Source organism: Anguilla anguilla, chromosome 6 (genome assembly GCF_013347855.1).
Source record: "Anguilla anguilla isolate fAngAng1 chromosome 6, fAngAng1.pri, whole genome shotgun sequence".
In the NCBI taxonomy this organism is placed as follows: Eukaryota; Metazoa; Chordata; class Actinopteri; order Anguilliformes; family Anguillidae; genus Anguilla; species Anguilla anguilla.
In genome coordinates this window covers 816,199-831,366 of record NC_049206.1, presented here as the reverse complement: position 1 = coordinate 831,366, position 15,168 = coordinate 816,199, and positions in this window count along the sequence as shown.

Genomic DNA, 15,168 nt, shown 5'->3' with positions numbered 1-15,168 from the left:
TCATATTACGTAACAGAAGGGAGTGGCTCACTGGCTCTGCCTTAGCCCAATGTGCAGTAGTGGTAGTGAGTCTGAGCGGTCGTGATATAGCTAGTGAGTTGGTCTTTTTTCAGTAGTTTTATATTGCATTTCACCGTGTATCATCATGGTAAATTACTGTGTTCTTGCAGGTTGCACAAACTCCAGCCTGTCAGGACATTGAGTACACAATTTTCCTAACAGGAGAAGGAACGGTGCTAGCTTTCGTGCCTGGGTGTGTTTTGTGCAGGTGAAGAGACGGGACTTCACTGCTGCATCTGTTACCAAAAACGCGGTCGTGTGTGACGCTCATTTTAGACCCCCACCCATGACATAATGGACAATATTGTCTATCTGGGCATTCATAAAAAATATTCTTTCACCACTCAAAAATCGTATTCTGTCATAGCAACAAGATAAACCCGACAGTAGCCCTAAGATATGCCAATACAGCAGTGAAAACGCTGCTCACTGAATAACGAAATAAACAATTTTAAAACATTTTACAAAATGATACCATGTCATTCTGCAGTCAATATCTGTGACTAAATGTTGAATAAATATACAACCTTACCATTGGTTTTATGCGTAGAGATGTCGCTTTTGAGACTGAGTGGTCATATATTGTCTTGGACAATCCGTTTGTGAAATATATGTGCATTTGTGACGCCTGGGTACCTTCGTAAATGATGAGCTGTGCGTAATACCACACCTGTTGTTTACGGCATTGTCGCCCTTTTTAGTACAGTCTGGCTTGATTTACAATTCATTTATTCAGTAGGTGAGAGTATAAGCTTTTTAACGATGTATAACGTCTATTTTTGCTTTTGGAATAGCATTTTATACGTCAGCGTAACCAAAATTTTTCTCATCATCGCATTCACCTACACATAGGCTACTCTGTAGCAGTAAAAGACGCTGCACCTAACGAACCGTTGTCAACGATTTCTCATAATTTCTTGGAAAATACTATTATTATTGAGGTCACGAGAAACTAGTAGGGTCCTAGAAATGCGGTCCTGAAACTGCAGCCTCCGCTACTGCAGAAACATGCTACTCTCTCGATCAGTAATGCGGGAGACACATTTCCCTGGCTTTTACATTTAACCTAAAAGTCGGAAAATTCTAATACTGAACCGTTTTTTCTTTTAAGTACCGAAAAAGTACCGAAGTTTCGGTATACCGTGTAACACTCATTTACTATATCAGCTTTAAGACGAGCAACACGCTGTTAGTTTATATTAATGTGTGTAAGGTGTGTAACACACTGCTATGTGTTTGACACACACTGCCCTGTTAGTTTATATTAATGTGTGTAAGGTGTGTAACACACTGCTGTGTGTTTGACACACACTGCCCTGTTAGTTTATATTAATGTGTGTAAGGTGTGTAACACACTGCTATGTGTTTGACACACACTGCCCTGTTAGTTTATACTAATGTGTGTAAGGTGTGTAACACACTGCTGTGTGTTTGACACACACTGCCCTGTTAGTTTATATTAATGTGTGTAAGGTGTGTAACACACTGCTATGTGTTTGACACACACTGCCCTGTTAGTTTATATTAATGTGTGTAAGGTGTTTAACACACTGCTGTGTGTTTGACACACACTGCCCTGTTAGTTTATATTCTTTTGCTGTATGGAGTGTAACACACTGCTATGTGTTTGCCACACACAGCCCTGTTAGTTTATATTAATGTGTGTAAGGTGTGTGTGTCCTTTTCTCTGCAGGCTGTCAGGCTGTAGAGTCACACAGAGAGGCTGTGATTATCTGGCTTCAGCTCTGTGTTCAAACCCCTCACACCTGAGAGAGCTGGACCTGAGATACAATCACCCAGGAGACTCAGGAGTGAGAGCGCTGTCTGCTGCTAAACTGGACACACTCACACTGCTGTAAGTACTGAGAGTTTCCACACTGCTCCTCACACACACACATGCTCACACACACACACACACAGACACACTGCAGGACACTGTGAAAACTGCTGTTAGTCTAGAAGGTTGGGGATCTACAGTGGAGGGTGCTGCACGGGATCACTGCAGTAAATAGTTTTATTTCTGTGATGAAGCCGGCAGGATCCCACCATTGTCCATTTTGCATGGAGAGAGAAACTGTTTATTATTATTTTTCGGGGTGTGCCAGATTTCAGCCTCTCTTCTTTTTTTGGGAAGTTTATTTTGGTTTCTGGGGGAAACATTTAGGGAGATTTTTATCCTCGGTTTCCTATACAAAGACAGATAAGTGCCAGCTCATTAATTTCATTTTGGGGTGATAATGGCAGTTTCATCAAGTGGGAAAAATCTGATTGGTGAAGGGGACAGGCAAGACGTGGTTGTTGTAGTTGGGGGTCTGATCAGGGATACAGTGATGATGGAGTTTCGGTATTACAAAGCAATGGAGAACCTGAGTGTGTTTCAGAGTGTGTATGTGTTATAAGGGTGTTTTATGTTCAGTGGAGGGAGGGGAGCTATTTTTGCACATGGAATAGGGGGAGGGAATGGAATAAGTTTTCTTTGTGACAGATTTGCGTTTTTCATATGATCTTGGTTTTGTGTTTTATTGTGTCTTTGTTTTACGGTATACAACAGAAGTGAGTACACACCTGTGCAATATCACTTAAATGTCAAATGATTCAAAATTGTATCACCTCTCAATAATTGCATTATTCCTAAGTTGATAAGTAGAGTATTTCCTCATGAACAACCAAAAACAAATACTTAAGAAAGACTATATTGAAAATGCTGACCTCAAAGTAGAAACTCAATGCAACAAAAGTGAATACACCTGTGATCACTGACACACAAATTAGAAAACCTGTGATCATTGAAACAAAATTGAGTACATGTGTGATTTCCAATTAGCCTAATTGCATGAACATGGTTATAAAATGACCTGTGAACACCAGAACGGGCTGTGTCTATCTGCATGTCTGCATCATGGCTCCACATGGAAATGAATTTCCAGAGGAATTTAAAAATGTGATTGTGAGACTTCACAAAGATGGAAAAGGACACAAGAAGATCGGTGACCAACTAAAAATCAGTCGAAACACAGTTGCAGCAGTAATCAGGAGGTATAGAACAAGCCATAGTACCACTAATCAGAGCCGTCCTCCTAAAATGACGCCACGGACAGTGCGCTGCTTGCACAATCTAGCTCTGAAAAACAGACGGGCAAGTGCTTCACACTTGGCACAGGGGTTATCAATGGACATCGGAGTTTCTGTGACAGCTCAGACAGTGCGAAGGACATGGTAAATGGTAAATGGACTGCATTTATATAGCACTTTTATCCAAAGCGCTTTACAATTGATGCCTCTCATTCGCCAGAGCAGTTAGGGGTTAGGTGTCTTGCTCAAGGACACTACGACACGCCCAGGGCGGGGTTTGAACCGGCAACCCTCCGACTGCCAGACAATCAGTCTTACCTCCTGAGCAATGTCGCCCCTTATTGACATTGCACAACATCAACGTCACAACGTCCAAGAAAAAAACCGTTGCTTGCTCTTCGGCACAAAACTGCCAAACTTGAACTAAAGAACATGAAAAGCCTGATAAATATTGGGAGCACATTCTTTGGTCAGATGAGACCAAGATAAATGTGTTCGGCTCAGATGGCGTCCAGCACGTTTGGCGTGAACCTGGCCAGGACTACCACAGTGAATGCATAGTCCCGACAGTGAAGCACGGAGATGGGAGTGTGATGATATGGGGCTGTATGAGTGCAAAAGGCGTTGGGGAGATGACATTTATAGATGGCACCATGAATGCCTGTGGATATACCAAAATACTGCCTGACAAGATGACTCCGAGTCTCCTGAAGCTTGGCAGAAGAGGAATATTCCAACATGATAACGATCCAAAGCACACTGCCAAAATCACACAAGAGTTTCTAAAGAAGAAAAAAGTGAAAACTATGACCTGGCCAAGTATGTCGCCTGACTTGAATTCAAAAGAACACCTTTGGGGTATTTTAAAGAGAAAGGTAGAGCAACACAACCCCTCCAGCAAAGAGCAGCTGAAAACAATCTCTGAAAATGGCAGAACATCTCTCCAGAAATGTGTGCAACATTGGTATCCTCCATGCCGAGGAGGATTGAGTCTGTAATCAAAAATAAAGGTAGACATACGAAGTATTGAAAAAATAAAAGATTTGAATCTCAGTAATGAAAGTTGTACTTTTGTTGCATTGAGTTCCTACTGTGGGGCCTGTATTTTTAATATAGTAAATCTAAACTGTTAGTTTTTAATTTTACATAAGAGCAAATACCCTACTGTTCAACTTGGAAGTAATGCAATTACTGTAAGGTGATACAATTTTAAATCATTTGACATTTAAGTGATATTGCACAGGTGTGTACTCACTTCTGTTGTATACTGTATTTATGTGATGTCATTGGTGTGTTGAGAGTGGAAATAAAGGATGGTTAAAATTCAGAATTCTGTTCTGCTGTTCTTACAGTGTGGACCATGGAGGAAAGAACAGGACCAAACCAGGACCCAGGAAATGTGAGTGTGTATCGACACAGAACACTTTCCATAGATACACACTGCTCTGTGTGTGTGAGAGACTTTACACACAAACAGAAACACATGTACACACACACACACACACACACACACAGATACTATCACAGCTCTCTCTCTCACACACACATAATGAGGTGAATATTAATAATGGTAATTAATCTCATTAATGTCTCTGGTGTGCAGACGGCTGTCAGCTCACACTGGATCCAAACACAGCGTGCAAAGACCTGTCTCTGTCTGAGGGGAACAGGAAGGTGACGTACACACGGGGGAGAGAGGAGCAGCCATATCCTGATCATCCAGAGAGATTTGAGTCTGAGCCCCAGGTTTTGTGCAGAGAGAGTGAGTGTGAGCGCTGTTATTGGGAGGCTGAGTTCAGTGCGTCTGAGAGGGGGGGGTGGGTTTCTATAGCAGTGACAGATAAAGGAATCAGCAGGAAAAGACGTGGTCCTGCCTGTGGGTTTGGATGCAATACAAACTCCTTGTGTCTGCTGTTCCGTAACGGCGGACCCTTTGAATCACAAAGATACATTTTATACCACAATCACAACGACACAGACATACCTGTCCCCCCCTCCCCCTACCGCAGAGCAGGAGTGTGTGATGATGATGATGATGCTGATAGAGGAGTGTGTGTGTACAGGGTAGGAGTGTGTGTGGACCGTCCGGCCGGCACTCTGTCCTTCTACAGTGTCTCTGACTCTGACGCACTGACCGTCCTGCACAGAACCCACACACACTTCACTCAACACACACCCCTCTGTGCTGGATTTGGAATGCGTGACTCCTCAGTGTCCCTCTGCCAACTGGAGTAGAGACACAGACACAGGCATATATACACACACACACACACTCATGAGCATGCAGACGGACTCTCATACGCATACACACAAAGACACACACATACGGACATACACTCCCACATGTATGCACACACACATACCCACAAACATGCACACACACTCTCATGTTCACCCACACATACACATGCACACACACACACACCCTCCCATTCAAGCACATGCATACTAATACCCATACACTCTCACTCTTACACCAACTCACAGGCGCGCACATGCAGGCAAACAAACACACTCACACATGCACAGTCTCTCTTATACAAATACACACTCTCTCACGCACACACACACACACAATCTCATACACACACACTCTCTCTTGCACGCACACTCACGCACTCTCTCACACACACACTAACATACTTTCTCACACAAAATGCACGCACACTCTCATGCACACACACACACACTCACATACACACACGCACTCACACTCACATACACACACGCACACACACACACTCACACGCACTCACATACACACACGCATACACACTCACACTCACATACACACACGCATACTTTCTCACACAAAATGCACGCACATCCCCACACACACACACACTCACATACGCACATGCACACACACACACACACACACACACGCACTCACACTCACACACTCGCACACGCACACACACTCACACTCACATACACATACACACACGCACACACACACACTCACACTCACATACACACATACACACACATATTTCAGCACACTTGTATGTACACCCAACCATCATTGGCCGATGCCTAACCACTACAATTTCAGCTCTACCCAATATTAACCTCAGTACATAACCTTTTAGCAGGTTCAGGCAAAGCACTTATACCTATACAAATATGATTTTTTTTTTGCATTATAATAAATTAATATTGTAAATGTACAATCCATGTATGTGACCTTCTGATGATTAAAACATGAATATAACATCAAGAGTGTGATACTGGCAGAATATGGCCAGGTAAAATGCTTTTGAAATAATAATTATGTCTCTTGTATCTGCATCTTTGTTTAAAAGAAGCCAGTCACGAACTCCTCCAGTTAATTGTGTATTTTACTAGTTCTTACAGTTGCTTTCATTCATTTTCACAAGAGTTCCAATGTGAAATTTCTGTGGGGAAATGCAGCTGATAGGGAGAATGCAGAATGATCACTGCAGTGTACTTATTTACTTTCATTACGGTAAACGATGATGGGTTCAGTTTCCTTATTTTGTTTTATTGTGATTGTTTTGTTTGAACCTGTTGCTACATTTCTTTTGTATTTTCATACAATATTCAGTGTAAATTAAACCTGAATTATGAAAACATCAGATGTTTTGCTGTTGTCATTTATTGTTTTGTGATGTGCTGAACTCCTGTGACCCAGCAGTACTTATTTCATATTCTGTATGGGATTGTTTGGGCTCAATATTAGCAGATCAGAATGGGGCTACAATCTGCACAGTTGAAGCAATGACATTCATCTGCAGTAGTGTAAATGAAATACAGTATGAGACACAAGTTATGCACTGTCTGCTGAGTGGTTTATTCTTGTTTCTGTGCATAACACAACTATCTGATAATAAATATTAACGTGAAATTAGCTAATATCATTCGTTTGCCATTTTCATCAAACAACGTGACCCTCAAGGTAACACTTTTGGAAGTTTAGCTTTGGCTTGCTTAGCTAGCCGACCTAACCCAACTTACCGTTACCTCACAAGCTAGCAGAGCCAGGAACTTAAGCAGTTTACTGTCACAGAGAACCTAAATAAATACACCGGTATATAAAATAAATACCAGTCAACACCAGGAAAGTTGTAACTTGCTAACCACTAATGATATTATTGGTCAGACCAGCGATACTTCGGCCAGTGAACGATGGGCTCCTCCCTATAGCCGGGTTCCCAGCTGAAAATTCCAGCAAAACTCTAAGCTGGTTTAAGATGGTTTAAGATTTAAGGTTTATGTGTTTTCGACACCTCTAGCTGATCATAGCTGGTCTGTGGCTGGTCAAAGCAGGTCTCTAGCTTGTCAAAGTTGGTTAAGCTGGTACAGTAAGCTGGTGGTCAAACTGGTGGACCTGCTGACCATATAGGCCGGTCAGCGGGTGAACAGCTGGATGACCAGCTAAAAGTGTCAAAAACACAGCTTAGACCAGCTTGACCAGTTTAGGCTGGTTTAAGCTGGATTTTTCAGCAGGGTTCCTCCCGAGGCCCGAGATTTCTTCCCATCAGGGAGTTTTTTCTCGCCATCGTTTGAGGGTTTTTGTCCCCACTCATGTGCTTGCTTTTGGGGGTTCAGGCTGGTTTTTGCTCTTCTGCTCAGTTCCTGCCACTCCGTTAAGCCTCTTTGTGACAGTTCTCTGTATAAAAGGGCTAAACACATAAAATTGATTTGATTCGAGTCAATGCCGTACCAGAAACATGTACGAACTGTGCTGCAGTTCACTTTATGTGGCACGATCTCCCAGCAATGCAACCGCGACGCTAAACTGAATTACACTGCACCGCCATCTAGTGGCTGTGTGGGAACACCACAACTGATTATTGCCAATGACAGTTACTGCACACCCACACTTGATTTTTTTATAACCCAAAATCCATCCATTCATTTAATTCTTGCACGCTTTTGCGATTATTGTGTTACACTTCATTATTGTAACAATGATAATAATAGCCTAATATATTAAGTTGTTTGGTGTAGCATAATAATTTAGATTTTCCATCCGGAACCATTCTCATGCTGGCTGGCATGCAGCAGGAGAACGCTGGTACCAATTCTTGCACCACATCTACAGCACCTGCTTGTCACTGAAGTGGCTTTGCACTATCAGTGCATATTTAACATTTCTAATAAAGAATCACCAGCTCATTGTTCAATGACAGAATGGTCCTCAAGCTTTTACAGTTTTTTTCTGATTACTTAGGCAGAAAGTAGAGAAATAAACATGAAATAAACATGAAACATGGGTTTAGGCGCGCCTTGCATTATTCTGGCACTCCTATCGTTACACAGCTTTATTTTTTTTTTCCTTCTGCGATTTCAGGACTGATTTTTATTTATTGTACATTTTTACGGACATTCATTTCACTTAAAAAGGGTTTGTGGGTTTAGCCAGCATATTGGCCTATACTGGTTCATCACATTAATATAATTATGTTATTTTGGATTGAGGTACCTAAAGTCCAATGTAAAAAGGCTTAAAAACAATCGAGTAAAACAAGACTTGAAAAAGACTAATAATTTATTTTTAAAACACCAGCAGTGCAAATGATAGTCGTGGCTCACCTTCTCTCCTTTCCTGTCCCTACTGGCAGCCACTTAAATAAGTTGAGCCAATCAGTTGCACCTGGTTTCAATTACCTCAAATTAACAAATTAAAATCAATGAAACAATTAAATAATCAAATAAACAATAAATACAATCAATTAAACTATTAATAAGCAAGTGAAGCGCCACTCCTTCACACCCGACACCTAAATAATTTGCAAGTTGTTGAACATATGTATAAGTTAATTAAAAAAATATCTATATGCATGGGATGTCTATATGCATTTTTCTGAATAACTAATTAAATAGGCGTACGATAAATGACACCGCCAAGAAAAATAACCAGGCTTGATTCGGCACGTGACAGTGGATAGCTGGCCTAGAGGTAGTGAGTCCATTTGGTCAGAGAGGAGAAGCGCTTATTTTGAAATTTGTTGTTTTTCGTCAAGCAATCAGTAAGCAGGAGCTGAGTCGCAGGCGACAAACGAGTCGGTCGGTAGGAACGAATGGCTGTCTGGCGGATTAGCATAAGCTGTACTTTGAATGTAACATCATGTCAACTAGCCTGGATGGGTATAATGGGAATGAAATGGAGTGGATGTTATCTAAGACTGAGACAGAAAAGGGCTTTGAGAGAAAGAGATAGGCAAACAAGAATGAGAAGTTGGTCGGATGAGAGTGAGGATTATAGGGGTAACAGTATGAAAAAATCAAGAACCAGTTGCTGTGACGGGCAGATACTTGTGGGTCAACCGCAAAAAAATGAGTGGAAAGTAATAATAGAATTCAATCAAGATGGTGGGCACTATCACCCGATCAAACTTACCAAAGCGACCGAGGAAGAGATAGGTAAAATCAAATTTGTTAGGTTTATGAATAACAAACGAGTGTTGATACATGCATCCAGCAAACAACAGCAGGGACAGATACTCAGAATGTCATCGCTTAAGGGAGAAAAGATGAAGGCTCATATCCCTGGAGCAACGGCACAATTGAGAGGAGTAATCTCAGGAGTTCCGTTGGATATGGCTATGGAAGATGTTAAAAAAGAGATTCAGGGAGGCAAAGTAATTAATGCCACAAGGCTTAAGAGCAGTAGAGACGGCTCACTGAAGGAAACCCTATCGGTAGTTGTAAATCAGTACAAATGGGTTACATGAACTACAGAGTGAGGGAATACATCCCAAACCACTCAGGTGTTATGCGTGCCAAAGAATGGGGCATGCAGCACAGCAGTGCAAAGGAAAGCTAACATGTGCGACGTGTGGAGGCGAACATGAGTATGTAACGTGTGAAAAGGTTAAATGCTGTAATTGTGGAGGCGAGCACAGTGCTGCGTTCGGAGGATGCAAAGTACAGAGGGAAGCCCAGAGGGTTAAGATCATACGCAGAAGCACTAAAGAAAGTAAGAGGGCAGGAACAAACTACAGATATTCTAGAGGAAAGGCACATGGAGGTACAATTCAAAGTGACATTAACACACCAGCAAACCAAGCTCCCATACCTAAGCAGACTGCTTCTGTTCACAAATGTAAAGTTAATGATGACACACTAGTAGTGAACAAAGTGAACTTTGTGTCCTTCATCTGCCACACCGTTAATGTTGCAACACAGCTGAAAAAGAAAAGTGATAGAATCAAATCCACTGTAGAGGCAGCAGGAAGATTACTTGATATGAGAGATTTAAAAGGAGATCAGATCCATGCCATGTTGACAGCTACCAACGATGAAGAGGATGTACAAATTGATGTTTAAAATCATAATTATTGTACTCCATATACTACAGTGGAATGCGAGAAGCCTCGTAGCCAATGGCCAAGAATTTTGAAAGTATATATATGGTTTAGAGGTAGTTCCAGATGTAGCATGTGTGCAAGAAACTTGGCTACGGCCTAATTTAGACTATGTTATTCCACGTTCAGTTCTATAAAACACGACAGAGATAACAACAAACATGGTGGAGGATGTGCTACATTTCTCAAAGACGGGTTGGCCTATGGGGAGGTTCCCTCTCCTGCAGATATGGAGTGTACCATAGTTAAAATTTGCAGTCGAAGAAAAGAAGGAAATATTAAGGTAATCAATTTATATAATCCATGTAGAATTTTAACCGTTGACATGTTCAAGGAAATGGCAGGGGCAGTAAGTAGGAAGGAAATATGGTGTGGAGATTGTAATGCACACCGTACCTTATGGGGTAACAATCACACAGATGACAATGGGGATATAGTGGAGGAAATGTTGGAGGAAAGATCATTGGTCTGCCTTAATGATGGACAAGGTACGAGAGTAAATGTCAATAGGGGTACAGTCTCATGCTTGGATCTTACAATGGTGTCAGATTTGTTTATTTGTTTATTTGTTAGGATCCCCATTAGCTTTGCCCTAAAGCACAGCTAGTCTTTCTGGTGTCCACATTTAAAAACATATATTAAAAATTACAGCCAACACAAATCAACACATTTAAAAACATACATTAAACATTACAGTCAACACAAATGGCAAACCTAAGACATATTCTAGAGAAAAACATGAATATGTATGAAGACTGTATGGTGAATACCTGCGAATGGTATGTCATGAGTAATTCATCCGTAGGAAGCAATCATTTCCCAGTTCTCACTATAGTGAATGTAAATGTGTGTATGCAAGAGGGGAGTACATTTACTAGATGGTGCTTTGATAAGGCAGACTGGGAGAAATTTAAGATATGTTGTGAGCACATCAGATAACACTAGAAGGAAGCATTGAGGAATCCTCAAATTTCCACACTGAGGAAAGTTACTAACCATATTCTAAATGCTGCAACATTGAGTATACCAAAGAGAACAACACATGGTAGGAAGAAAGTGGTTCCTTGGTGGAATGAGGAATGCAGCAGAGCTGTAAGAGAACGAAACAAGGCATTAAGAACTTTGAGAAGCAATTTATCACAGGATAATCGTATAGACTATCAAAGGAAAAGGGCAGTAGCCCATAGGACAGTCAAATATGCTAAAAAGAGGACACGGAGAGAATTCTGTTCCACCATTGGCAGAGGAGTAGGACTAGGGGATGTATGGTCCATGTTTAAGCGAATGAGTGGGAAAAGAAAGACAGTTAAAATTCCAGCATTGGTTGATGGGGAGAGGCTGGCAGTGTCAGACAAAGAGAAGGCTGATGTGTTAGGTAGGGCATTCGCTGCAGTACATAGTGGTAATCACCTTGATGATATCCATAGGCAGCAGAAAGACCGTGCACTCAGAGAGAATAAGGATATGAGGGTGAAGAGAAAGGATGATATGTCAACTCTGGATGTGGTATAGCCTTGTATAGCCTTGCAAGATACTAGATACACAGCCCCAGGGCAAGATCAGCTATGTTATGCCATGTTCCGGCAGCTACCAGGGGAAACATCGAAGCTAGTGCTGAGACTTTTTAATAAAATCTGGAGGGATGGAATTATGCCTAGATGCTGGAAAGGGGCAGTAATCATACCATTCAACAAACCAGGGAAGGATCCTGCTAATCCTGGTAGCTATAGGCCCATAGCTTTGGGTTCTCATGTATGCAAGTGGATGGAGAGAATAATAGTTTGTAGGCTTTCACGTGTACTGGAACAAAGAGGTTTACTGAGTAATTATCAGAATGGATTTCGTGAAGGACGATCCACAATTGATGCTTTAGTAAGAGTAAGTAATGAGGTGGAAAAGACACAGAAAATAAAAGAGTTGATGGCAATAGTATATTTTGACATTGAAAAGAATCTATGTGGAGGGAAGGGTTGCTTATCAAGTTAAGTAAAATGGGTATCGGAGGGAGGATGTATAATTGGATAATGGACTTTCTAACAGGCTGGAAATTTAGAGTCAAGGTTGGAGAGGAGGTGTCTAAGGAATTTGAAATAGAAAATGGTATCCCCCAGGGGAGTGCAATCAGTCCTATACTGTTCAACATAATGATAAATGACATTTTTACAAGTTTAGATGGAAGCATCTGATCAGCGCTATATGCAGATGATGGGGCCATTTGGATGAGGGGAAGAAATGTGCCATATGTTCAAGGGAGTATAGGAAATGCAATATGGGAAGTGGAGCAGTGGTCATATGATCGGGGGTTCAAGCTGTCAACAAGCAAGTCCTGTTCCATGCTGTTTACAAAGAAGCGGAAGCTTGGTGATGAGAGGCTAACATTATACAGTCAGTCGATGGAGAAGGTGTCTGAATTTAAGTACCTGGGCCTATGGCTGGACAACAAATATACATGGAGGGTGCATATCAAACACCTGGAAATAAAGTGCAAAAAATCATAAATCTAATATGAGCTGTGGCCGGATGTGACTGGGGGGCAGATAAACAGTCACTAATTGACATTTATAGGGCACTTATGAGATCAACAGTAGATTACAGCTGCATAGTATATGGAGCAGCAGCAAAGACATCATTACAAAAAGTGGACAGACTACAGTATAGAGCATTACCGTTATGTATAGGGGCTGTATTAAGTCAACCCCCATTAACGCAGTACTAATAGAAGCAGGAGAGACACCGCTGGAGTTGAGGAGAGAGAAACTTTCACTTGCGTATTGGGTTGGGTTAAAAGGAAGTGGGGAGGAAAACCCTACGAAGAAGACGCTGCAGGATTGTTGGGAATATTCCAAGTTCCAGGGATACAGGTTTGGATGGACTAGTGAAGAAAGAGCGAGGACATATGGAATGGAGACCTTAGAGTTCACCAGGTCCACCCCAGTTAGTAAAGTGCCCCCTTGGCTTTTTCCAGAGATAAAGCTAGACATGAGTATTATGGAAAAGAAAAGAGAATGGGGAGAAAATTATGTGGGAGTTAAAACAAGGTTGTATCTGAGGAATAGTTATCACAATTATCTCAAAATATATACAAATGATTCTAAGAACAAACAGGAGTGTGTGGGAATTGGTGTACATATCCCTGAGTTAAAAATATCTATCTCCAGTAGACTGTCCGATCAGTTATCAGTATATACAGCAGAGATAGTGGCAGCCATTATTGGGTTACAATAGGTTGAAGAGGTCAGACCAGATAGGGTGGTGATATGACTCAACAGCCATCATGAAAAGCATACAGTCAACAAAATCTGTCAGTGAAGACTTACTAATTGAACTTTACCTTAGTTTGCTAAGACATCACAGAGATGATGTAGATGTGCAATTACATTACATTACATTACAGGCATTTGGCAGACGCTCTTATCCAGAGCGACGTACAACAAAGTGTATAACCATAACCAGGAACAAGTATGACGAAACCCCTAGAGAGAAGTACCGGTCCAAGTGCAGGGAACAACCGCATAGTTCAACTTGGACCCTGAAGGTTAAACTGTTTAACACTAACACAAACGAGAACAGCAACAAAACAGTCTATGCAAAAATACAAGCAGTAGTTAAGACAGGTGCATTAACTAAGTCACCTACAAAACAGCTACCTAGTTGCAACCCTAACTTACAGTCATTTACAGGGAGGTAGGGAAGAATGGGGAGAGGTGCAGCCTGAAGAGGTGAGTCTTCAGTCGTCGCTTGAAGTGGGTCAGTGTCTCAGCTATTCTGATCTCCATGGGGAGGTCATTCCACCATCGTGGGGCCAGAACAGACAGGAGACGTGTTCGGGCAGAGCAGGCGCAAAGAGGGGGAGGTGCCAGGCGTCCTGAGGTAGCAGAACGGAGGGATCTGGCTGGCATGTAGGGTTTGAAGATCTTATGGAGGTATGCTGGGGCTGATCCCTTGACTGCCTGGTATGCTAGGACCAATGTTTTAAATATGATGCGAGCTATAACAGGCAGTCAGTGGAGGGTAGTGAGCAGGGGAGTTACGTGGGAGTGTCTGGGGAGGTTGAAGACCAGATGAGCTGCAGCATTCTGAATGAGTTGCAGGGGTCTGATGGCAGATGCCAGTGGTCCAGCCAGAAGAGAGTTGCAGTAGTCCAGGCGGGATAGTACCATTGCTTGGACCAGGAGTCTGTTGGGTACCAGCACATGAGGGGTTGAAAGGAAATGAGTGTGCAGATAAACTGGCAAAAAGGGCCTTACAAAAGGAAATAATCATGCCACTACCACTTGGCAGAGCAGAAGGAAAAGCAGTGATTAAGAAGAAAGGACTGGAGATATGGCAGAAAAGGTGGGAGGAAGACCAGAAAGGAAGGGGGCATCACAAAATACAAAAGTCAGTCATAGCAAAGTACTATAAAGAAAGGAACAGAAGGGCAGAAATCATCATAACAAGAATCAGATTGTATCACACAGCATTAAATGGCACTTTGTTTGTGCTGGGGAAAAGGAACAGTGACAAGTGTGGGAACTGTGGAGTTAAAGAAAACGTTGAACATATTTTATTGCATTGTAACGTGTATGAAGCGAAAAGAAAAGGTTGCGTGAAAAAGTCAGAGACAAGGCGGGACGGGAATGGGATCTGGTTGGGATTCTGGGAACAGAAGGAGAAGGAGAGGGGGTAAGAGTTTCCAGGAATGGTTTCTTTACCTTCTTAA